This window comes from Notothenia coriiceps, unplaced genomic scaffold (assembly GCF_000735185.1).
Source record: "Notothenia coriiceps isolate Sejong01 unplaced genomic scaffold, NC01 NC01_scaffold00007803, whole genome shotgun sequence".
Lineage (NCBI taxonomy): Eukaryota > Metazoa > Chordata > Actinopteri > Perciformes > Nototheniidae > Notothenia > Notothenia coriiceps.
In genome coordinates, this window is record NW_011340504.1 from 42,818 (window position 1) to 43,636 (window position 819).

The 819-nt window shown below is 40.9% G+C and overlaps 1 protein-coding gene across 1 annotated transcript in view; it reads right to left on the minus strand.

The window, feature by feature from the left end:
- LOC104944285 (arf-GAP with coiled-coil, ANK repeat and PH domain-containing protein 3-like) overlaps window positions 1-819 on the minus strand; it is a gene marked incomplete at its 5' end in the record, with an annotated part of 21,612 nt that overhangs the window by 19,181 nt on the left and 1,612 nt on the right. The window lies entirely within an intron of this gene.

Below are 819 nucleotides of genomic sequence, written 5' to 3' on the forward strand. Positions count from 1 at the left end.
GTATACATGTGTGTGTGTGTGTGTGTGTGTGTGTGTGTGTGTGTGTGTGTGTGTGTGTGTGTGTGTGTGTGTGTGTGTGTGTGTGTGTGTGTGTGTGTGTGTGTGTTTTTGGCAGGAATTTCTAAGTGTCTTCCACGGCACAATTTAGGGTCAAAGTAACGGACAGTTGGCATCACTTCCTGTTTTCAGTGCCATCGTCCTCACAGCAACACTTGCAGCGGCAGAAGGAGTATTCAGATATTTTATTATTTATATTTTTACTAGGGCCGGGACTTTAACGCGTTAATTAAGATTAATTAATTACACAAAAATTAACGCGTTAAAAAATTAACGCATTTTAATCGCACTTATTTTTGCACCGCGGAAAATTTCTCACTGGATGAGTTTCAGGGGTACCGATTATACTGGAGCACCAACTAACGTTCATTACTTCAGACAACAACAAACCACAGTGAACAATAGTCAAACGTGAACGAAGAAGCTGATGAGACCGCTTTGGTTGGCCCCGTGGATGGGACATTTTGTTTTAAAAAACGGACGGAGGGAAGCGTCAATAAGAGCACAGTTGTTTGCAAATTATGCAAAAAGGAATTCGCATATCACCGCAGCACATCAAGCCTCAAGTATCACCTCAATGCAAAACATATAGCAGCTAGCGTAGAAGCTAGCGTGGACGTTAGCCCGACTCGGAATACAAGGACCCACACCCAATTCGCGTTGATCAAACAGTGGCCTATGCAACAGAGAGATTTTATTTTTCATCAGGATATTGAAAGAATATTATTTTATTTTAAATGGTACATTTATGTTGAACTATTT